Source organism: Capra hircus, chromosome 6 (genome assembly GCF_001704415.2).
Source record: "Capra hircus breed San Clemente chromosome 6, ASM170441v1, whole genome shotgun sequence".
In the NCBI taxonomy this organism is placed as follows: Eukaryota; Metazoa; Chordata; class Mammalia; order Artiodactyla; family Bovidae; genus Capra; species Capra hircus.
Genome location: NC_030813.1, coordinates 44,303,123 through 44,319,751, shown reverse-complemented (window position 1 = coordinate 44,319,751; position 16,629 = coordinate 44,303,123).

Below are 16,629 nucleotides of genomic sequence, written 5' to 3'. Positions count from 1 at the left end.
ATGCAGATGACACCACCCTTATGGCAGAAAGTAAGGAGGAGCTCAAGAGCCTTTTGATGAAAGTGAAAGAGGAGAGTGAAAAAGCTGACTTAAAACTCAACATTCCAAAATTGAAGATTATGGCATCCAGTCCCATCACTTCATGGCAAATAGATGGGGAAACAATGGAAACAGTGACAGACTTTATTTTCTTGGGCTCCAAAATCACTGCAGATGGTGACTGCAGTCATGAAATTAAAAGATGCTTGTTCTTTGGAGGAAAAGCTATGACTACCCTAGACAGCATATTAAAAAACAGAGAGAGTACTTTGCTGACAAAGGTCCATCTAGTCAAAAGTATGGTATTTTCAGTAGTCATGTATGGATGTGAGAGTTGGACTAAAATGAAAGCTGAGTGCTGAGGAGTTAATGCTTGTGGTGTTGGAGAAGACTCTTGAGAATCCCTTGGACTGCAAGGAGATCAAGTGAGTCAATCCTAATGGGAATCAGTCCAGAATATTTATTGGAAGGACTGATGTTGTAGCTGAAGCTCTAATACTTTGGCCACCTGATGTGAAGAACTGACTCATTGGAAGAGACCCTGATGCTGGGAAAGATTGAAGGTGGGAGGAGAAGGGAACAACAGAGGATGAGATGGTCGGATGGCATCAGTAACTTGATGGACATGAGTTTGAACAAGCTCTGGGAGTTGATTATGTACAGGGAAGCCTGCCATGCTGCAGTCCATGGGGTCACAAAGAGTCAGACATGACTGAGCGACCGAAGTGACTGATAATGCTAGATTAAAAATATGTACATGGCAAGATCCAGAACTGTAAATTTTAATCAATCAGAAGTACCTTTTGTTGTTTTTTTCTTTTTTTCAAGTGCTTATAACATCACAGATATGTATGAATAAGTCCTTTTAAGGTTCATCATGAAAAAGAGACTTCTAAATCCTTTAACCCAATTCTAAAATTGATCCCCTAAGAAAAGTTAAATATCATCATTGTTTGTAGATTGGAAGATCACCACAAAGATAATTCTTTTTATAAATACAGATGGTGCCCTTATGGAAATTATATGACAGTAAGTAGATGCCAATAGAAAAAAAATGACACTTTGATTAGCTAGTAAAATAGTGTTCAGCAGAATTATGCTTCTTTGTCTAATTAATGGCTTATTTGAACTTGTGATGCCCTGTTTTCATTTTAGCTTTTAATGTGTTCCTTCAAAAACTTTTAAAATGTGAAATAATATGAATTTGATTGTCTTGAGCACAAAATGCTAATCATCGATTAGCAGTGAATCATGGCTATAAAGCTTCCACCTCTTCACCCCCTTCTCACCCCAAGCCATTCTTATGAATTGATGAAGCTGAATCAATTGCCAGCAGGTTGAAAACACAGCACTTGACTGACAGAAAAAAAAATGAGCCAATGAATATGGTATTGGCAAATTATTGATATAAAAATCTGTGCTCAGGGTATACTTGGGCGAGGAAGATAGAGAGAGGCACAGTTTATTCACTGAGTGCCTGGTGTGTGTGTCACATCTTAGAAACAACCTCATATTTGGGCTCTTTTGGTGCTTTTTTCTTTTATTCTCTCTGAGCTGAGCTGTATTGTATTAAAATATCAGGATGGCCAAAAAGTTTGCTCGGTCTTTTCCATAGCATCTTATGGAAAAAACCGAATGAAATTTTTGATCAACCCAGTAACTCCTCCTCTCTCCCTCTTTTAAAAAGCATCAGTTTTTTTTTGTTGTTGTTTTTTTTTTTAAAGAGTGCAGAAGCATCTTATCACGGTATCAGGACATGGAGGGCATTGGAATCTTAGCATCCCATTTTCCATGTTCACCACTGTTTGTTGGTGGTTGCGACGTGGAGAAATGTTGCCCAGCCTCTTCGAAATGGCGTGTGAATAATCCCGTAATCAGTGTAAGGTATGCTCTCATGGGAGTAATCAAGTCATTCAGCTTTGAAGTAAGATCCAATTTTTAAAAAGTGGTTGATGAATGCAGTTTCAGGTATTTAGAGGAGGCTGATGTTACCTGGACTATTTGGATCTTCTGGTTGAACAGGGAAAAAAGTACTTGAAGAAACTGAAGTGGACCATTCTAAAAATATCCCAAGTTTTGGGATAGATTTCCCTACCAGGCCTGGTATGCAATTTAAGATTTTAAAATTAAACACATCTGTGAGCTTTGGAATTTAGTGCTGCCGAAAGCTGAGTTGGTTGGAAGGGAGGGCTGACGGTGGCCTGTGTCTCGTCTGAGGGAAGATCTGCTTCCTCCCTCCTCCTTCACTGTGCTTTACCCAGGGCTTGGCAGGGTGGGATCCACCTTGTTAGTCAGTCTCAACTGAAATGTTTCTTCTTTAGTGGTGCTGTCTTCCCTAAGCACACTTTCTCACCCTGGGAGCCCCCTTTCCTTTCTGATTTCCTTCATGTGTCTTACGGGCTTCCCAGGAAGCTCAGTGGTAAAGAATCCGCCTTCCAGTGTGGGAGATGAAAGAGAGGATGGGTTCGATTCTTGGGTTGGGAAGATCCCCTGGCGGAGGGTATGGCAATCCACTCTGGTATTCTTGCCTGGAGAATTCCATGGATAAAGGAGCCAAGCAGGCTACAGTCCATCGAGTTGCGAAGAGTCGGACATGACTGAGCGACTATAGCACACACACGTGTCTTATAATGCCTAGAAATTCTTGTTTCCTTGCTGGCTTCCCCTCTTCCAGGAGAATGCAAGCTCCTCGAGAGCAGGGGCTTTGTCTGGCTCTCTCAGTATCTTCAAGACCCCAAATGGTCTTTGGAGATGTGGGATGAAAGATTGATTGAAAGAGTGAAAACTCCATCTAAACCCAGGGCCTCAGGATTCTGGCTCAGCGGGGTCCCCTGCCAGGTACATTTGCATTACTGACAGGTTCTGGGAGCAGCACATCTCCCTGGCAACACACACCCCAACTCCTCCATGCTCACCTCTGGGTAAAGGCTCACCTAGCTGATCCTGTCCCCTCTCCCAGGTCGGAGGCTGCTGGTGATTGGGTGATTGGTCTGCTCAGGTTCCCAGCTGGGCCAGCAGCCGGCAGCAGTCATGCAAAATGCTGTGACTGTTCCTGCTAGTTAAGCTTCATATTACTTAAGACATCCATTTCAAAAATAACTCCGGCATCTTGGTTATGTTCTGTACTTGATTCCCATGGCTTTAGCGATCCAAATCCCATTAATGCCAGAGCCCTTGCACAAAGCCTTTTGTATTGACTTGGGTCAACTTAATCTGTGGGTTGTGTTCCCCGCCCCCTCCTTGCAGCTTCTCAACAACTCTTGCTGTTTATTTTTCTCTCATTTGCTTTCTCTCTCACTCTAGTCCTTTCTTTCTTTCTCTTTCATTCTCCCTCCTCCTCTCCCTCTCTCCCTTCCTTCTGTCTCCTCTCTCCTCCCCATCCCTCCCTTACTGCCTTCCTCCTGGCTTTTCCCCCTGCGCAGCCACCACGTTCTTTGCCTTGGAGAGCCAGATACTGTAGGTGATTCCCTCCTCCCAAGATTGAATTCTAAGCATGTGAGGAGTCTTGGCCCCAGTTTCCTCCTTGCCTATCTCTTCAGGCTTCAGATTTATCAAGTGTACCAACATTAAGTAAGATCTTCGTGAAAAGCCTCATATATAAAAATCTTCATGTTCAAGTAGGTAATTTTTGGACTAATCATTGGTGTATCAACTCCTCTCTACAGAATTTCTTTCCTTTTTTTCCCCCAGCATTGATTTTCTGTTTATGAAAGTAATACACGCTCACTGTGAAGCATTCAGATAATAAAGAAAACCTGGCGTGACTTTAGGTAGCGGGACTCCTGGTGTAGCCAGAAGAGGATCTGGCTTTCTAGAGAATAATTAACAAAACTCGTGTTAAGAGCCCATTTGTTGCAGAAAATAGGGGAATTACCTGTCCCAGGGAATGAGAAGTGTTCAGATGTTGCCAACATGTCCCCCAAATGTGCTGTGGTCCCGGAATAATGACTTCTTTTCTAGGAAAAGGAGAAGATGCTGTGGTCCAGTGGATAGGAAACGCTGCCACCAACTTTCTTAGTTTGCAGAAAATATGCCCAAGTCTGCCTTTTCAAAGAGAGCTATCAGACCACATCAGCGGCAAAGAGGGTATAGATTCCATATCTTTTGATTCATTTATTCTTAGAGCAAATCCACATTTCCCAATTGTGCTGATGACTGTCATGTAAGGTTTGCCAAAGGGTTCTGGGGTCAAATAAATAGGGAAACACTCATGCCGTTGTTCATATTGCTTGAAGCTATGTGATTCACATCCACATATTGCAGAACAGTAAAGAGACCCATGTTGCTTCATTTCATGTTGTTTTCTGAGACTTAATTGACTGTGGACTTTTTTTTTTTTAAGTAACATCTAATATTGCCTAAGGGCTTTCCTGTTGGCTCAGCTGGTAAAGAATCCACCTGCAATTCAGGGCACCCTGGTTCCATCCTGGGGTGGGGAAGATCCCTTGGAGAAGGAAATGGCAACCCACTCCAGTATTCTTGCCTGGAAAATTCCATGGATAGAGGATCCTGGCGGGCTATAGTCCATAGAGTGTCAAAGAGTCGGACACAATTGAACAAATAAGCATGCAAGCAGGCCATATTCTCTAAAACTATTTGGGTCAAAAAAACAAAGAAAGCAAGCAAAAGCAGTTTCTGTATCTTTATTCTGGGTGCACAGCCTTTTTTGGGGGGGCTTTTGCATTGCTGGTGTTCATGTTTTTCTTGGATGAGAAGATGAGTGGGGACAAGGATTCATCTGTCAGTTCCCTTGTTCCAGGCGTTGTGCTGGTCACTCTTCTTGCCTGACTGCATTTGAACCCCACTGCACCTGAGATCCTCACTTTGTAGATGAGGATCCAAGGCTTAAAGCAGTGATGTACCTTGTTAACAGCCACTCGGTGAGGTAAGTCGTGGAGCTAAGGGAAGACCATGGTTGTGGACTCCGCACCAGGGCACTCAGTACTTCCAATGCCCATACCCTTCAGCATAGCAAACACAGACCCCACTGCATTCTTCCCATGTTGGGAACCCATTAGAGGCATGCATCAGTTGCTTTTTAAAAGAAGCTGTAGTCGGAGTGCACCATTACACACAGATCCCTTTTGGTGAACACTGCTTACCATTCATACTCAAATAACTGAAAATTAAGTGTGTGATATATATATATATACATATATGTATATATCCATATCTATTTATCCATTCAACTATCTATCCATTCATCCATCTATATGTATGTATATCTGGCTTCCCCAGAATGCATTCCAGAGCCTGAAACATAGTAGGAGCTTGGCAACAAATATTTAGTGACATAAAATAGGGAAATAAATGCTCCATGAAGCATGTGTTCATGTCCTTACACTCCCTAGCCTCCTCTGCTTTGTTTTTCTTCATAGTATTCATCACTACTAGACATGTGCTCACTTGTTTTACATTTTCTTATGCATTGGCTTACAGGGTGTCTCCCCAAATTTGGATGTAAACTCCTGGGAGGAAAGTTCTGTGGGTCATTTATTCACCACTGTGAATTTAGGGAAGGTGCCCAGTAAATATTTGGTGAAAGAATAAATGGTTAAATAGAGGTTTTTTACCATTACTTCTACTCTTCCAAAACTCTTCAAATTGCTTTCTTTATTTCTCTACCTCTCTCTCAGGAGTAGTTAAAACTTACTTAAGGCTGTAAATAAAGGAAGTGTATGTTCTTAGCTATTTCATCCGGTGTAGCAAACACGGAAGGGCTCTGGGTTCATGGGTGTAGGCTATTTGCAATACAAAAACACTTACAAACCCTGTGTACAGGAAGGTGTACTGTCATAGGGAAAGGACATACAGTCACGACTTTCTGCTTTCTACAATAGCATGTTGCTCACTCAGCACAAGGGTCTTCGGCAGAAATCCCATGTTAAAAACATAAAAATCCAGACAGCATCTCTACTTCCTATCCACTACAACCACACCTTTCTGGACTTCTTAACACAGGATGGAAAAATGTTTCAATATAGTTAATCTCCTTTGCAATTCTGTTAAAAACCATTTTCCCCTTTCAAGATTTTATCCAACAGCCAAAGGGATCTGGAAAGGATAAGGACCCCTGAAAAGTTTTGACTAATATAGAATGAGAGTAATATTTTGGTTGGTGCTTAGGTAGGGCAAAGAGTTGAAACATAGGTTTTAATCTTTGAAGTTAAAAAATGCGTGTTTGTGGACACACACACACACACACACACACACACACTCTTTCTCTCTCTCTTTCTCCACTCCTTGATGCCAGGAATGCTTCTGACACTCTGCAGGTGAAACCTTGCTCCCTGGGCAGGACGGCCCGTGGTCACCTTCACTTCTGTGGAGCAGTCAAAAAAAAGCACGCGCGAGACCTACTCGGAATGTAGAGTACAGTTGAAAGGCATTTTGCCAAAATGTTTTCCGACCACCGAGTGGTAGAGATTGAAGCATGCCCAGCCCTGATTGGATTACCACAGCCCCAGAAGCATTTTAATCTCAACTGCTGCTACTTGGCGTAGGGAGGGAGCTGGGGAGGAGAGGCGATGATTGAGGGGTGTGTGTGTGTGTGTGTGTGTGTGTGTGTGTGTGTGTGTGTGTGTGTGTGTGTGTGTGCAGTGGCAGCTTGTGTCTCCCAGTCTCCCGGCTGGCGCTGGGAATATGAAAATACTTGCCACGGAGATAAAGTGAGAGATTCTTCAGTAGGGTCTGTTGATAACTTCCCTTTAATTTGGATTCTGTTGTATAAAATCTTTGTCAAAACAGGCTTTTAGCACACACAGCCTGGCGGTGGCAGATTGTGTATCAGTGGTTGATTGTACTCAGGGAATAAACCAAAGCTTTAAAGAGGGATGCGTTTTCATAATGTATGTGTGTTGGGGGTGGGGAGGTGAAGGAAAAAAAACCCACTGAATTGTTAAGAAGGGACCCTTTCATAGCTCAAAGCAGCAGAATAGGAGAAAGAAGTAGGCTAGAGCATGAATGCCATAGAACCACCAGAAAAACGTTGTTGTCAAAATGAATGGTGTTTATCCACTTATTTACTCATATCTAACATTATATTAGTCAAAAAAATTTAAAAGCCCAACCTTGGAAGGAATTTAGCTTCTTAGGCCACATAGAATAAAGTAAACCATCCTAAGCAGTGGTCAATTACATCCAAACTGAAAAGTGGGGATGCACCGGGTTTTCTGCCTGCCTGGGGCTAGAGTCCATATGTAAGGGAAGATGTCCTGTGATTAGAGGTGAACGTCACGGTCATGAGTGAGGCAAGATGACCCTGCAGGACGGCTGGCAGGGGAATTGAGGATTGAGAGGCATGTGTGGGCATGGAGAGGTCCAACCTCTGAAGGCTGAGCCGTTTGCACTTTAGGCTGAGGGAGAAGGAGAGCCAGGGCAGGGATTCAGGAATGCGGTCCTGGGGGAGGTAAAGATAGATTTGCTTGGCATTGGCATTTTAGATGGATCGGAGTGATGAGAGATGAAAGCTAAAAAATGGGAGCAGGAAGAATAACAATGGAAACATTTTCTGTTACCCAGAGACTTTCCTGGTGGGGCAAAATAAAGGAATGGGTATATGCTGATTTCTGGAGTGATATCTATGAAAACAGGTCAGAAAAACTGACAAGGAAGCAAGCATAGAGCTGGTTGGAATAGGAGTACCCGTGCCCTTCTGTGTACTAAGGTTGTGTAAACCCATGTGCACGCAAATAAATGGCAAAAGTTACTGGGGAAGCGTCAGGGTGGAAATTTATAGCTATTATTTCTATGGCCTCTAGCTACAAGAGCTAACAGGTGAAGATAGTCAAGAGACCCAAAGTGGGAAAAAATGACATTTTAACATTTTTGTCAGGTAGGCAATTTAAAAATAAACTTGAATTCAATATATACCATTAATGCTAGAGGTTGTGTTATAACAATGTAAAAATGCCTTCTTTTCGATAGTAGTTAAAAAAAAAAGTATGTCGTGGGGAGGAGGGGCTAGGAACCATATATGGTTGAGGCATGTGTGACCGTGACAGCAGCCCCACAAAGCTATTGAAAATGTACCACGAGTCTGCCCTCCAGAATTAACACCGTAACCTAGGTCAGGCACTCACTATTATCCTAATATCTGCTTTTGGATTCTGTCCAGTCCCATTAGCGATTCCCTTGTTGATTGCTCTGTTACTTGTGAATGTTAATTGCTTCTAAATCTCTTTGGCTGTTCAGATGCTTGGGGGAAAAATATCTGACTGGTGAAGGTATGAGTTTCTCTAATGTGCAAGTAAATAAGAAGTCTGTTTAGAGGCCCCACTGAAGTGTCTGTGACTCAAGATGTCATAACCAGCTGATGTGGCATCTTCCTTTGCATGTCTGTTGTATGCTGGGGTGTGATCTTAGGGGGAAATGAGCTTTCTGTGATATCTGGGGTATTTGTCCAAAATTGGCATGCTTGTAGATATGACTGAATAATCAAATCCTTCCCTCTGGGATTTCTGCTTGCTTCCTATGAAATGACTTTGCTACCTTCCAGATAAGCTTCTACTGAGAAAGTGGTATGAAATCAGAAGATGTAAAAATATAATTTGGCTCATCACTTGTACGTTGATTTCCATAGTTTCTGAACCAGAAGTGAAAGTGAAAGTGTTAGTCTCTAAGCATGTCCGACTCTGTGTGATCCCATGGACTGTAGCCCACCAGGCTCCTCTGTCTATGGAATTCTCCAGGCAAGAAAACTGGAGTGGGTTGTCATGCCCTCCTTCAGGGGATTGTCCCGATCCAGAGATCGAACCTACATCTGTGGCTCCTGAATTGCAGGCAGATTTTTTTTTTTTTTTTACCATCTGAGTCACCTGGGAAGAAGGCAGCTTGAAAATAAACTTCTGAAAATTTCTTATTTTGCCACTGGGAAACAAAAGGCCCTGGAGGGTGAAGAGGTCAGGGTCACAGAGCCCCCACAGTGATGCTGGTTGGACAGCAAGGTGACCTGACTCTTGGGCCCAGTGCTCAAGCAGTCAGGAGAAGGGAGAATGATAAAATGGGCATTTATTATAGTTTTCAGAAACAATTCATTGAGAATGATTTTTTTTCGCCTTCAGCTGGAAGAATCTATTATGATACAGTTTGGGGATGTATTTATTAGTAATTATATAACATCCCAGAGAGAGTAAAAGAAGATGCAGGAGAAAGGGCAACACCCAGTTCAGCACTGTGATTCATCTGTGATTCATCAACCAGTATTTATGGGGTCCTTTGACCTTAGGATTCATTTAGTGGTGAATAAAGCAGTCCCTCAGTCTCATGGAGCTTATATCCTAGTGGCAGAAGGGAGGTGGGGAGAAGAATTAGAAAAATAAGTAAAGAGATGGATCAATAACGTTAGGCCGCGGGAAGATTCCTGGAGAAAGAGAAAGAACAGGGAGGCAATGGAGCCTGATGAGTTAGCAATGTTGTGATAGTTTTAAGTAGACAGCATAGCAGTTCAGCCACCTATCCATTCTCCCCCAAACTCCCGTTCCATCCAGGTTGCCAAATAATATTGAGCAGAGTTCCCTGTGCTAAACAGTAGGACCTCATTGGTTTATCCATGTGTACCTGTCAGTTCCAAACTACCTTACTGTTCCTTCCCCTCTGCAACCCATGAGTTTGTTCTCCAAGTCTGTGAGTCTGTTTCTGTTTTGTAAAAAAATTCATCTGAATCTTTTTTTTTTTTTTAGATTCCACATGTAAGGAATATCATACGATTTTTCTCTTTCTCTGCCTGTGTGTTGGACATTTTTAAGGAGACACAGCTTTTATGAACCAAATAGTTTGCTCATAAACAGAGCCTAAACTCTTCTTTTTGGAAAACATTCCTCGAAGGAGCCATCCTTTTGGGACTGGCGTTTGTGACTCACCAGGGGTGTCCAAAACCGTTGAATCTTTCCAGATAAATCAGAGAGATTGTTACTGTACTCAAATCCTTGAACTGTAAGATTTTAAGTTTCTTGATGATTGTTGATGAAATTTTTTGATGAAGTCCTTATTGTCTACGCATTTTTGTGTCCTCCAGGAAACCACGTGGAGCACTGAACTTGTATATAGTGAGAACTCAGTAAATGTTAATTATTTGGTCAGTGCCCAAATAAATGGCCTGAGAATGGCAGAAATGATGGGGTGTCCTAGAAAGGGTTGTTAAAAATATACCCTTCTAAAAATGTTGTTAAATGAGATTATTTCTGAAGCTTCTGACTTCCTTGGAATAATTTTTAAAGACAAGTCCATATGCTGACATGTGAACATAAGTACGTGTATAACAAACTGAACTGTAGTAACATTATTTTCAGGCCAAATTTTAGTTAGATGATTGTATTTTGTCAATCTAAATTTTTTCTCCTTGTTTAAACTGGATATGGGAAGCTTTTTTTTAAAAAAAACTTTTTCTCTGGTATTAAAGGAATATTGGTCTCTGAGCTCTTTGGACCAAGTACCATTCTGCACTCTTTTATTCTGGGTAAAATGTATTTAATACATTGAGCTTGTGGTGGAAATTACATGGGAAATATCAGTCCCCAAGGAAAAGATAGGTGGTCAAGTTTATTCTGACAGGGAAGATGAAAATTGTAATTCTTGTTCTCTCATAACTGAATTCTTTCAAGTATAACAGGCCAATAATTTATTCTCCTAATGCATTTCTATATCCCCATCTGCAAAGTGGGGGTAACACAAACTTACCCTCTGCCTTTCAGGTTTTTTGCGAAAATCAGTGAACTAATATTGGTAAAATTGGAGCCCCATGGATGAAGGGTACTTTGTAAGTATAACACATTATTGTCATGTTATGTTCTGTGCATATGTATGTTATGTATAGTGTAAATATCAGATGTCTGTTTTTGCTGTACTAGGAAATCAGTAACTCTGAGTTTCATACCCAAGTATTGAGAATCTGAATTCCTTTCAAGAATTTAACATTACTGAACTGTCGAATCGTTTGTCAGTATGTTGAATGTGCAAAAGTCTGACCAACCCCCCAAAATATTCAGTTCATGTTTACTGTACAATTTGGAAGAATACATGCCTGCATATTGTGTAAAAGTGTTGATATCAACCCTGGATATGAACGCAAGGTATCTGAATTTCTCTTCCCTTATCTCTGTCTCTCTCCCTCCCTTTTTTTTTTTTTTAAATTTTTCTTTTAACTCTGTGTTTTGATCAGTCCATTTGCATCTCAAAGAAATGGTTGGTTTCTGGGAGACACTGCACGTTTCTCTGAGGTCCGTGATGTTTTGTTAATGACTAAACTGAAGGAGACATCTCTTAGATAAGTTGCTAAATACTGTGTTTCCATTCTTGAGGTGGGGGAGGAGGCCAGCTACAATGGTGAGCTAATGGATCACCCCTTTGTGTCCATGTGACAGCCCGGGTGACTTGGGAGAGGCCTCTGGTCCATGGAATGGCTGAGGGCTGCAAGTTACAAAGCCCAGGAGCAGGCAGAAACTGGACAATCTTACAGCAGCTGCTTCGACTGATTTTTCCTGCTGAATGGGACATATTTTTATTTTGGGAGGTTAACCAGTGCTCTGGCATCCTGTGAACAACTATAGATTGGCCAACAGCATGCTTAGCTTAACCCATGGTGTATATAAATATATACGCGTGTATATTTATATACATATTTTTAAAGAGTGGCTACCACCCTTTAAAAACTCCAAACAGAGAAATTGAAAAAGGATTGTGACTGCTTATTGAAGCCCGTTTTGTGAGTCCCCCTGAGATTCACAGGCTATAAGATCTTATATCTGGAGAGGTCCAGGCATGTTTCATCTCTGGTCGTATTTCTTGGCCAGATTTTAGGATTCCAACTGGTGGGTGCCTGAGCACCCCCAGAGGCAGACCTGCTACTGCAAGAGACAGCTCTTTACTGTAAGAGCATTCTTTCTTGAGTTCAACCCAAATCCACCTTCTACATATCTTGCATGCTCAGGTTCCGATTTTACCATCCATCCCTACAAAGAACCAGTCTTCCTATTCCAAAGTGATACTGTTTTTCAAATATTTGGTGGTACTTACTGAGTCCCCCTTAAAGTGGTCTTGGTCAGCATCAGTTCCCTCCACAAGCAGAGCTTGTCTGCTTTGACTTCCCAGCTCTTTACCCACTGGAAGGTTCTTACTGTTGTGTCTTTCTTAACAAGCTGCACTGAGAGTCCTTCTGCAGGCCCTCTTCTGCATCTCAGAATCAAGAGATCTAATCAAAGATCCGCAAGAGAATGACCTGGAAGGAATCGTCTGGAATCACATGCTCCCATGGCTTGCTTTGAGTAACGGCACAGCAAAACCCACGTCCTTCTGTGAGGTGCAGATGATTGACAGGGCGAAAGTTGTTTTGGTTGATAATACAATCTGCTTGCCTCCTGGAGACGCAGCAGTCGCCTACTAATTCGTTAGAAGTGAATTAAGGTTGTTTACCGATGTTTTAAAGTAACTGTCAGAGTGGAAAAAAAAAAGTTCATCCTGGATGAGACCACTCACCTACTTGCGAGTTGCTGTTTATTTTAAGCTGAGTGCATAAATAATATATTGAGATACGAAGGGTGATTTCAAGCATTAGAACACGAAGCCTCCTGTTTACTAACTGTCATCGGGCTGAAGAGAATTTAAACAGCTCTGAACCTTTTTGTCTGTGAATGCAAGGCATGAAATTAACTTTCATTTCATCGTTAGCAGAAAGCATGATTAAGGCAGTCTTGTTGATGTGTCTTCTGCCGATCGGGGGCTCTTTTGCTATTCAAGACGAGCCTGGCAACAGAAACAAGGATTTGAAACAAGAGCCTCTCCCCAGCCCTGCCACCACCTCAGAGAAACACAAGCAGGGATCTGTCTGGGACACTGAGTCAGTGTGTTCTGAATGTAAAGGGAAATAGTGAAATAATCCTAGGCTGGGTTCAGGGGTTCTAGTCCTGACCACCAGGAATCCTGTCTGAATCTCACTTTTTTCCCCTGTAGAATGGGCATCATAGTCTCTGCTCCCACTGCTTCCCAGGAAGATGGTGAGACCCCAGTGATGTCATTGTTGGGCAGCGGCTTTGAAAAGTATCAGGTGTCATGTCTGGGCAGGACAAGGCTGTGTTTTAGGTGACTTATATAGAGTAACTCATTTCATCTGCCTGACAAAGCTATGGGAAAGGTATTGTGATTATCCTAGTTTTCCTACTGCAAAAACTGAAGCTCAGGAAAGCAAAGGGGACTTGCTTCATTGTCACAGCTAAATGGTTGCAGATTGGGATTCAAACACCAGGCAGCTGGGGGCCTGAGTTTGTGTTCTTAGCTATTACTTACTTGGGAAAAGTGGCCAGGTTTTCCTACATAAGATTATGCCTCCTGGTCATGCTCAAGTAAATGAAACATCATTCCTAACGGTCTGGACCAAATTTAGCTTGAGAAAATTTAGCTTGACTTTTCCAGGAGTGAATATCAGCAAAGAAGATTCCCATTTGGATAGGGATATAGCCAATGGTATTGATTAATTATGTTTTATGTGTAAAGAGTCTATTGATACTTAGATGAAAACCTCAAAGTGAAAAGACCTATTACATGGAATGCTTTTGGAAACAAGAAATGTGATTTACCTTTTGTCCCTGTAAACTTGAAAGTGTGATAGCCTATTTTGGAGTAAAAGGAGAGTGTTAGAGAATGAATAGAAAATGTATGGAATGTTTAATTTTGCATGATTACATTTCATATGCTGCTGCTGCTGCTGCTGCTGCTTAGTTGCTTCAGTCATGTCCGACTCTGTGCGACCCCACAGATGGCAGCCCACCAGGCTCCACCATCCCTGGGATTCTCCAGGCAAGAACACTGGAGTGGGTTGCCATTTCCTTCTCCAACATATGGGGTGGCGGCAAATAGAATTGTGTTATAATATCATAGCATACCTATTTTAGATATTTTGGTGAAATGCTCTGGGTTTTATAGTCTGATACATGAACCCTTTGGGATAGGTCCTTATTAAGCAGATGAACAGGAATGTATTGTGAATGTATTCGCATCATTGAAAATATATAACTTGTATAACTATTTTTTAAATTTATATTTTATGTTATACTATTTGAATTTCAAAAGAGGAAAGAACCTAAAGTGATTGGTGAAAACAAAAGTGATGTGAATTTGCACATCTTTTCCCTTAAAATATGCTCAGTCAGAAGCAGGGTTATACTTAAAAAGTAGAGTGGCAGGAAGGGTGGTCTGGTTTACTTTCAATTTCTAAATGAAGCAGTTAAAAAATAAGACTATGTGCATAATCCCAGAAAAATGGACAGGCTCATGAGAAGTTGTCAGCTGAGGGGCAGACTAAATCCTGCAGTTTCAAATTGCAAAAATCTCAGCAATTGCTGTTGTGCCCTAGCATTTGTTAATACAATAAGATAATTGCATAATTAAATACACTACGGAATTTCAATAATTGGAGACTTTGTTTCCTCATCCCAATATGCCGCGGGCTGGTATTGGAAAGCACTGCAGTGTTTTCGGGAGGCCAGATCATTCTTTCACATCACGTCCTCCACAGTGTACTGTGGTTCTGAGACACTTCCCCTTCGGGTTATTTTTAGGTGGTTATATTTAGACAAGGTGAAATTAAGCAGGAAGTCCCCCAAAGTCTGACTTGGCCATGGGAGTTGAGGATCATTTTGCTGAAAGCATCCCTGGTGCCCTCTAGATCTTTCTAGGTATTAATAATATTGGGTGAAAAACAAGCTGACAACCGTGCTGTTTGGGGATGGGGGGCGGGTACCCCTTTGGGTCAGAATCGAGAAAGGGTTTAAAAGAGAGGGCAGGCTTCAGAGCCGGGTTCCTGGGTTCAAACTCTGGGATAGCCTGTTATCTGCTGTGCAGCCCTGGGAAAGATATTCAAACTCTTCTGTGTGCTTGGATTTCCCTGGTGGTTCAGATGGTAAAGAATCTGCCTGCAGTGCAGGAGACCTGGGTTCGATCCTTGGGTTGGGAAGATCCCCTGGCAAAGGGCATGGCCACACACTCCAGTATTCTTGCCTGAAGAATTTCATGGACAGAGAAGCCTGGCAGGCTACAGTCCATGGGGTCGCAAAGAGTTGGACACAACTGAGTGGCTAACACACACACACACACACACACACACACACACACACACACACACTTTTTTTTTTTTCTCTCTCTCTCTCTCTCTCCTGCGTGCTTATAGGTAAAAAGAGACTCAGCCTTTTTGCAAGGCTTAATTGAGTTAATGTATGGAAAGAGCTCAGGAAATACTAGGCAGCTTTTAAGCCCTAGTACGTGTTAGCTGGTATTATTAGGCAATCTGGGAGGAAGTTTCCTAGTCATCTAACTGTGGCAAATCTTTGTGGATGAACAAATGAGTAGATTTATGGTTTTATCCATTCAAGAAATATTTATTGAACACTTTATACCATCCTGAGTGTCGAAAAACCAAAGATGAATAATATTCATACCCTGCCCTGAAGTAGTTCCATGGAATTGGAAAATAGACATGCCATTAGATAATGATGATGATGATGATAAAAATTATAGCATTAAAACAGTGTCTGGCAGATAGTGAGATATTTTAGCAGGAACTAGTCTGTGATCACAGTGTCTCTGGCACCTAACACATAGATGAATAAATGAGTGGCAGGAATTTGGTCTAAGATTATTCTGTTTGAGAGTCAGAATGGTTTGCGTGCGAGCATGCTAAGTCACTTCAGTCATGTCTGACTCTCTGTGACACTATTGACTGTAGACTGCCAGGCTCCTCTGTCCATGGGATTCTCCAGGCAAGAAGACTGAGTTGCCATGCCCTCCTCTAGGAGATCTTCCCAACCCATGTCTCTTACATCTCTTGCATTGGCAAGCGGGTCCTTTACCACTAGTGCTGCCTTGGAATCCCCAAAATGGTTTATTGGCACAGAGTGCATTCCTAGCTGAGTAGTCACTGAGCATGTAGCTGGGATGTGATACATGCTTGGTGAATAAATGAGAGAATCAATGTATGGATAACACTGACTATAAGCTTCTTCTCTTTAAGATCACTACTATGTGAGGAAGCAGGTGATTTTGCGAATGTTGGGCTGACTCTAGGGTGAAGCAAGTGAGCACCTACAGTGCAAAATTTAAGGAGGTGCTCCCTCTCTGAGTTGCCCCAGTGCCAAGGAAGCACTCATCCTCCAAGTCCTGAAGGTGCTTCCTTAAATTTTGCATCTTAGCTGCCTCAGTTTTCCTACCCCCACCCAGGCTCTGATGACTGGGCGTTGTGTGTTTGCACATTTCCCCCCAATTTTATTTTGGAAAATTTCCAAGCTACAGAAGAGTTGAAAGAACAGTGAAAGGAACACTGTGTACACACTTTACCTGTACTCATTAGGTGTCAACCTTTGGCCACAGTGACTCTCTCTCTCTCTAGATGTGTTTTTGAACCTCGTGCTAATTCACCAAAGATATCATGTTCCCTCCACGTGCCCCTGCTTATACTGCTTATGATGTTAAATTTACTTCCTAAGTGCTGCATCTCAGCATTATACATTTTGGAAGAAAAACACCAAAAAGAGCATAAGAGAACCTTGCTTAAATATTTTTTTTTCAAATTTAAAAACTGCTGCTTGGAACTTATTTTTAAACTAT